This window comes from Drosophila arizonae, chromosome 4 (assembly GCF_054131065.1).
Source record: "Drosophila arizonae isolate 15081-1271.41 chromosome 4, UAZ_ARI_1.0, whole genome shotgun sequence".
Lineage (NCBI taxonomy): Eukaryota > Metazoa > Arthropoda > Insecta > Diptera > Drosophilidae > Drosophila > Drosophila arizonae.
Window position 1 is genome coordinate 24,563,803 of NC_142924.1, and position 8,051 is coordinate 24,571,853.

Genomic DNA, 8,051 nt, shown 5'->3' on the forward strand with positions numbered 1-8,051 from the left:
ATCAAAATTAGTCTATATTTCCCCATTTTTTTAAGGCTGTCTTCGGTTAATAATGCTAAAGCTGTTTACATTGAATGTTTGGCTCTCTTTCCCCCCACTTCCCCAGGCCTATTTTCATGACTTACATATAAGACAACTTGATGATACCCTCTCTACAAATTTGTGTCGATATCGATGGTGTATACACATTTATATTTATGTTTATTTATTGGCTTCTCGGCGGTCCGCGCGTCTATCGTATAATCAAATCAATTTAACACATGGCAGCTCTTAGCTTAATGCAGAGTTCGCGGCGTGATTTGTGGCTACTGGCAAAATAGGCATAAAAAAAAAGAAAAAAGAAAAACAACTGACGCAAATGTTGTTTTTGTAGTTGTGGTGGCTGTGGCTGTGGCTGTAGCTGTGGCGGCGAGAGCGCAGTGCAACTACAATGCTAACGAGGGGGCTTGTAGAACACAACGTATGCGTGTTTTGCATTTGGCATTCGTTATCTCTCAGCAGCTGCAGTAAATCGTCTGTGGTCGAGCTTCTGCAGTAACTGCAACTGTAGCTGTAACTGTAACTGAAACTGTTGTCCCGTGGCATGTTAAATGCCCAACGATTTGCATCTGCTGCTGGCAGGTTGCAAATGGCAGGTGGCTGCTGGCTACTGCCAGGTGACAGGTGGGAGGTGGCTAGCTAGGTGGTGGGAAGTTCAGGGCTAGCAGGTGCTATTGAGCATCCCATTTACCGACGGGAATCAGCGCTGCTTTATTCCGGCCGAGTTCCATTTTTGTCCACAAAAGGCGATTATAACAATTAGATTCTCAAATTGGATTGCTGCGTGGGCAGTTGCAACGGCTACAGCTACGGTTGGCTCGCACTGGAGTGGGAGTCCAGCAATTAGAATGCCAATTAGTTTTAATGGAACCCTTTTCGCTGGACCACGTGCACGTGACACCAATTCCATATTTTCTTTGCCATCGTTAACGGACCACAACCCATGTGGCACTTTACTAGCCAATTGCCCCAACTTTTCACTGTCCAGTAGCGAGACATGACAGAGATCCCTTCACTTTTATTATTATTTTGATTGTTCGCTTCTCTCTGTTGCTTTTTTGTTAGAGTTATCCAATTCGACTCAGCCATGGTTAGTTTCTTTGTTTCTTGACACTTGGTGTTCAGATTTTACTTTTCGTTTTTTGATAAAAAAAAAAAATAAATAAATAAAAATAAAAAAATAAAAAATATTCGCAACACTTGAGTCTGCTGTACGTTATAAATGGAAGATGAGACATATAGATTTAATTATCCAACACTCGCACATTTCTCTCAGAAGCACTTAAAAGTTATTAACCTTGTAATTTCGAGAATTCTCAATTTATCAAAGCAGTCATGCCTTTATTAGCCCGACTTTGATTGCGAAGAGACATGCACTGGGACACATAACTGCTTTCACCTTGTTGGGCAGCTCATTAATAATGTATTAGCACACACAGAGAATTCCCCAAAAATAAATTTATACTATGTTCTCAGAATGCTGCACTCAAACAAGGAGTGAAATTTCATTTCGTAGAAACTTTAAACGATTTCATTTAATATTAATTTCACCACAACTTTAAACTACATTAGGAGATATTTGGATATTTCATAAATTAATTGGGCTCACCCACCCATCTACAACTTCTAATTACTTGCTAATGTCAAAGCAATTAAACCCAATTTCCCTGGAATTCTGTGTAAATGAGCGAAGAAGCTTATGAATGACCTCGTTCGCATTACAATGTATTCTGGTATCAGACATATGCGATTCACACTCACCCCATGGCACACACATGAATGGACTTAGTTAACCAGGAAGAGGGGTAGGGGGACTTTTTGCAGCCCCAGCGACAACAGTTCCAATTAATGTTCATTTTTTCCAAAATGACACTGAGCTTAATTGTTCAGCAAGATATTTGCATGTGGCATTCCAACTGGCAACGTGTCCTGCAAGGATTTTCATTACTGTTTCGCAGAGCGGAGACCAAAAACTATATTGCATAGTTCTGGCTGGCTAACGAGGCGACAGCCAGTCTGCATTTCATTTCGTTTCTGTGCCAATGCCCCAACCTGCTCTTGCCCTATGTCTATTCTCACTCTTTTACACTATCTGCTTATCTCACTCTCTCTCTCTCTCTTTCTCTCTCTCTCTCTCTTGCGCTCTTTTGTCTGTTTGTGCTTCTCTGTTTGTGTGGGCGAGCAACTTTTGGCATTTGCTATAATATATGTATGTATATTTTGGCCACTTTTTGTTCTCAGTGTCAACTGGTAAACAACATCGCGGTTATTTGGTTCCATCGGGCGTTTGCTTTATATTTGTAATTATAGAAATGCAACTTTTTCCATGCACTTATTATAATGAATCAAAGGCAAAAACTTGCCCACTGCATAAATGCAAAAGTTCAGTTTTAAGCAAAAAGAAATGCTAAAGGTGAAGCATGGCTCATTTTAAATTTATTTTTGAGTATTTAACGGAATATTTAGTAATTTGCTGCATTTATATACTTTCAGAGCTGTCTAGTTCCATATATTATCGATATAAGGAATAAACCCTACTATATATATTTTAATAAGCAGCATCTTTGATCGAAATAAAAGCTTGATATCATCTATCTATCTTCATATATGTAGATTGACTAGTCTTATAGTCTATTTTTTAGATTAATAGTCAGAAGAGTTTTAGCTAAATGCTTTAAGTGCGTTTTCTATTCAGCAAGTTTTTTATTTGGTTTTTATACCTTCATAAACATACTAACAATTTCAAGAAAATCTATTTAGTCCGGGAATAAAAAGCGAAATATTTATTTGCGTGGGCGTTTTCGTTTATTTTTGGGTCTAAACAGAAGGGAAACTGGAATATTTGGAAAATCTGCTCGTGGCGAAAGCCAGTCCAGATTAGAGCAGCATGAGTTGTTATAAATTCAAATTGTAAAAGTATATATAATATTGTTTGATATTTATTATCAATTAATTATTTGCTTTTCCCTTTGATTATAGTTGGTATTTAAAAATATTTTAGTAAACACTTTGTTGACTATTTAATGTTAACAATAAGCAAACAGAACTGAGATCTCATTAGAAGAGAGCCAAAACTCAAATAAAATTGTTCTTTCAATCGTCGCCAGTGTGTGGGTCGCGTATTTTTATGCCGTTATCTTTTCTTGGTAATTTTTCTTAAATTCGTTTAATTAACTGCTTAGCTATATTAATTTATACGGCTCGTTGGACAGCTGTAAATGATGCGAGCCCCACTAGCTGGGGGACATCGGCTCCGCTAATTCTATTGTGTCTGCGCCACATTTAGAATTTACTTATCAGCGATTTTGGAGGCATTGTTGTCGACTGGCAGCCAGTCGAGGCAGTATCTAATATAGTTGAGAAATTTATGAATGCATGCGCTGTATAGGTATATGGCATATGGGCGTATGGATATATGGTATATGGGTAGGTATAGAATTTATAGTTTGTTGGGAGCGTGTGGCAGAGCATACAAAATGTACGAAGAGATATGCTCTGACACGAGTCTGAGCATCGAGTATACGCATGCTGAACCGCAAAACGAAAACAGCAGATATTATAATTATTATAATATTTCTCGGCACTCGCTTTCCAAAAGAAGAAGAACAACACTCGCGAGAGTGAGGGAGAGAGAGAGAAATTCTTGTGATATATTTTTAGTTGACAGTTTCAAGGCTTTTTCTCAGCGAAGGCGAAGCAAATAGAAGCAAATTGTAAAACGAATGCCATTATAATTTGCAAGAGCGTGGCGTTTGGCTTAAGTAATTCTTCAATTTACATACTTTCTTTGCTTCACTTTTAATGAGGACATTGCAATGCGCGGAATGCAAAGGATCAGGGATCGGAGCGCACATTCGTGGGGATAATTGTGTGAATTCGCGCAGCTATTTGATTGCTCAATGAGCAGGTGCTCGACAGACGCACGACAGACAGAATAACAGTACAGAGCACCAACAACCGTAGGGCACATAAAGCGGCTGATTTATGCCTGGGTGCGTCTATTATCCTTTTATGCGCTCTGTCTGCCCGCCTACAAGTACAAGTCCGTGCATGTCGGCTGAAGCCCAGCGAATGTGCTTTGCGAGAGCCATTATAGCGACGCAGTTATTTTTGAAATGATGTTGCCGGCTTTTATGTAAATGACTGCTGCATCGTGATATGCGGCGTGTACTTAATCATCTCGACATTAAGTGCCCACCCGTACAAATCGCAATGCAGCTCACTCACTCACGCTCACTCAGCATCAAGGTTGTGGCTCAGCGACCCCCACAGCCCTCATTGACTGCTGAGCATTCCCCTCACCTCAGACATTTCCAAAGGAGATATTTGTTTCTTCACCTGCAAGTGGGTGCGAATGACTGGCAGCAGTACGTGTACGTGCGTGTGCATACGTTTATGTTTACTTAATTTTCAATTTGCGAAAATTTCGCCAGCCTAAGACATTTATTCGTATTTGATTACATTTCACTTTTCTCGATTGAATAATATTAAGTGCTTTGCATATGCAAATAGTATTTGGGCTAACGCAATTAATGCGACTGCTTCTAGTTTATTTATTCAGAAAATATGGGGAAAGATATTTAGGCCGGTCGGTAAATCAAATTTGCAATTTGCTTCAAAATCAAATATCCAAGATTATAATTTATGATAAAATAAAACAGGTGAAGTTGAAAACTCAAATGGATACGAAACTATATTGTGAACAAAATTATGAGTATTGAATCTTAGTAATTTATTTCATTATATTAATCACTTTATTGCGCTGTGAGGTTAGCATAGCTTTATTCTTAAATGGTATGAAATTCTTTATACACATACATATACATATATTCAGTGTAATGCAATAAGCTAAATTCATAAAATATTCTCTCCACATTTTGTATTTTAAAAACATTTGTTTTTTGTCAGCTTTGAAGATTTTAGGATTAAATGCAATGTGGCAAAAAATTTTAATTAATCTTAAATCAAAGCTTGAACCTTCATATATGTCACTGTCATGGGGATCAAGTTATATAAATTACATTTCTCTCACAGCACTCGACAGCTTCAGAAATCTGTGATAAATGTGAACAAAATATTATTAATATTTTTGATGTGATGGAAAAAAGGGTTTCAGATGACAAACAAGCTGAAAATATGTTATGAGAATTATCTCATTTTTATACTCATTCACGAAAGTGAATCAGTATATTGGTTTTGTGCAATGTCCGTCTTGCTGTCCGTCCGTCTGTCCGTCTGTCCGTCTGTCCGTCCGTCCGTCTGTCCGTCTGTCCGTATGAACGCAATCTATTTCGGCGCTATTGAAGCTAGAGACTTGAAATTTGGAACACATACTCGTGTATATCTCCGATTTATAAAGTGTTAAAATTTTCCCGATCCGCCCACTAGGGGCGTGGCAAATCGGAAAATGCATTTTCCGATATACCAGAAATCATGTTTGTTGAAGAGCTAGAAAGCTGAAACTTGGTATGTAGGTCCGCGTTGACCACCCAAGATCACAAGCTATGGCGGATTTATCTACGCCCATTGGGGGCGTGGCAAATCGGATAAAACTGTATCTCCTAAAGTTGTAAACCTAGAATGCTGAAATTTTGCACGTCAGCTAATGGTATGATTCTATAAAGTCTGAAGATAAATTATAAGTCTACGCCCGTTGGGGGCGTGGCAAATCGGACCTGAAGATATAGTGATTTTTTAAATTCTCCTATATTTTGGACACTATTGATGGCAGAGACCTCAAATTTTGTATATATACTCGGACTGATCACCCAAGACCAAAAAGTTTTGTCGGATATATGTCCGCCCACAGGGGGCGTGGCAAACCGCAAAAGCTTATATCTCCTAAAGTATAATAGCTAGAAGCTTCAAATTTGGATAGTTGAGTTACTGGTAGCCTCCTCTATCGATTCCCCAAAAATAATTTTTACGCCTCTTTAGGGGCGTGGCATATCGAAAAATACCCTGTAATTTTCACATTTTTTTAGGGTAAGCATTCAAACTTTGCAGTTAGGGTACCGTTATCTCGTTCTAAGAACTGACCAAAAATGAGGTGTCTACGCCCAGTAGAGGCGTGACAAGTCTGAAAAACCTGTATATTCCACAGTATTAGAGCGAAACTTAACTACTAAATTGTTGATGGGATGTGAATGAGTATTCCGCAGTCGGTAACGCCCGACTGCAACGTTCTTACTTGTTTTCTGATGGGAAGGTCAATGTAAAAATTGCCGGCACCTAATGAAACGTTAAATTATAAAAGAGCAAAAAGGAATTGATGAAATGAATAGCAAATACAATTTCTTACTTGCATTATGAAAGTTTTTAAATAAACACTAGCTAAAGGAGCAAATTACAGTTTCATTGATTGGCAAAAAACGATTGCACTAAAGAAATTGATATTTTTTCAGCAGCCTGTTTATACTGATAGCGAAGAAGCTTTAAAGAAAAGTATTAGTTGATAATAATATAATAATAATCCAGTCGAAAAATTAACAGCAATGCTTTAAGCGAACGTATAAAGGGCGCTAGTAGGAAAAAAACATGTTAATAATGCAAATAGTATCATGGGTTTAGTTTTAGCTACAAAAAACTTCTTTCTTCACACAACTAAACATGAGAATATATTGATTGATGTCTTTTGTTGATATTCAAGGTTTACATAGAATTCGTTTCAGCTTAAGTGGCACTGCTTTAAGAAAAGGTAATTTTGAACAGGTAATTTTTGCTATAGAAAATTTATTTTCTAGTGAAACGTGAATGAAAAGAAAACCGGAATATTCAAGTGTTGGGTGGTAGGGTGAGTGAGAGGAAGTTTCATATGTTTAGTTCACTCACGGATTTGAAGCTGAATTTTTAAGTATTTAAATTAAACAATTTACGTAAACTATATACTAACTTTTATACCTATGAAGCCTATTGCCTGCTGAAAACTATTATTTAATTATAAACAAGTATTGAGCAGTCGAGTGCATCCGACTGGCTCGTTTTTTATTAAAGATTAATGAAGTTACCTTGGGGAATTTAATTTACAATGCAGAAAACTGTGCCTCCGCTTGTGTGAATCAGTTGTCTGTATTCCGGGTCCGTGTGCTCCAGCATTTTTTTGTTTGCCAACTGAAGCGATGCGATTCGAATTCCCAGGCGACGGTGCGTTGACTCATTTGCATATTTTATATAAAAAATGACAGGCATCAATGCCAGGGCATCAGTGCTGGCATCTCTTATAGGTAATTACCTACACCGACCATACATACATGAGGGCATGTTACCAACGACATTCAGATTTTGGTTTCGTGTGCTCATAATCTGGTTACGTTTGCTTGAGATGGCTAATTTCTTGATATGTTTTCACGTTTTGAATATTTCGTGTGGTTTTTATGATTATTTGCTGCTTGTTCTCGCACTCTTTCTCTCTCACACACACTCTCTGATAATATATATATTAATTTTATTTATTTATAAATTTATGTGATGCTCGCAGACATTTTCTTTTCCACTTTTTGTTTTTTATAAGTATTTGATTTACTTGATTTCATATATATTTTCGCTAGCAGCTGCTAATTTGTGGACATCACAACATGAATATATTTGCCAGTACTTGATGCACTTTTCACATTTTGAATTTAACGGCTGCACTTTTTAAAGACTTGTTTGGTTGCATCTGCAAACGATTTGAAATATTGAGTATATTTTTTTTCTTGATTAATTTGTATTTCTCTTCAATATAAACAAGAATATCAGCACTCTATCTCTCTTTCGCACTGTCGCTCTTTCACTGATTTACACACAGCTCGTCGCTCTCTCACTCTATCTCTCTTCGCTCTCTCTCTTTCTCACTTTCACTGGCTGTATGTTGTCATCTTGCTCAGCAGAATGCAAGTGATATTTTTAAACACCCATCGTCACCGGGCGATGTACCAAGAATATGAATTCACTCGAGTGGCACCCCTGAGGCAGGTCCACGTTGGGCACGACCACGTTGAACGCTGACAGCCAACTGCGCCGCCAGCCGAGTT

General features: G+C 37.8%; 1 protein-coding gene across 5 annotated transcripts in view; it reads right to left on the bottom strand.

The window, feature by feature from the left end:
* FMRFaR (FMRFamide Receptor) overlaps positions 1-8,051 on the bottom strand; it is a 28,726-nt gene extending 20,675 nt beyond the window's left edge. For 4 of the 5 annotated variants that reach the window (XR_016269705.1, XR_016269702.1, XR_016269703.1 and 1 more), the window contains exon 1: positions 7,047-8,051. The gene's annotated coding sequence lies outside the window, so the exon portion shown is untranslated. The remainder of the gene's footprint in view (positions 1-7,046) is intronic. The other variant, XR_016269704.1, reaches the window with a different exon arrangement.